The 462-nt window shown below is 52.2% G+C and overlaps 1 protein-coding gene across 2 annotated transcripts in view; it reads right to left on the reverse strand.

The window, feature by feature from the left end:
- LOC109516573 (diacylglycerol kinase eta) overlaps positions 1–462 on the reverse strand; it is a 29,946-nt gene that overhangs the window by 14,576 nt on the left and 14,908 nt on the right. The gene's annotated exons all lie outside the window — the stretch shown is intronic.

Genomic DNA, 462 nt, shown 5'->3' on the forward strand with positions numbered 1-462 from the left:
TGACCGCCACTCAGAAAGTGACACTTGCGAGGTTGTCAAGGAGTGCTGAGTTGAGCACTAGAAGCTATCTGGCGGCATTCCCATTTATGGCTTGCTTGGACTTTGTTCCAAAGCGGCACGAGCGCACAAGGGCAAGTCCAAAGTGAGCGATCGGAACCACCAGAGCTGCTATTCCTGCACCCGACACAACCAAACTAAGCATGTGTTCCTTTCCGCGGTCGCACTGACCTCTTCCGCAGAGTGGCTCCAATAGAAGCTCTGAACCAAATTGGCTTCCGGTCGGTCCTCTTGGCTCATCGGCGGGGGAGGCGTGGCATGGGCCTCAGCGGACTAATTTTTTTTTTTTTTTAGTTACTTAGCAACTGATTGAAAAAGTTACAAACGAAACTAACAGAAAAAGGTCAAGCAAGGCATCTCAGCTCTCGAGCTGCTGCCAGACCCAACCAGACCGGACCAGCCCGC

This window comes from Hippocampus comes, unplaced genomic scaffold, assembly GCF_001891065.2.
Source record: "Hippocampus comes isolate QL1 unplaced genomic scaffold, H_comes_QL1_v1.1 scaffold83, whole genome shotgun sequence".
Classification (NCBI taxonomy): domain Eukaryota; kingdom Metazoa; phylum Chordata; class Actinopteri; order Syngnathiformes; family Syngnathidae; genus Hippocampus; species Hippocampus comes.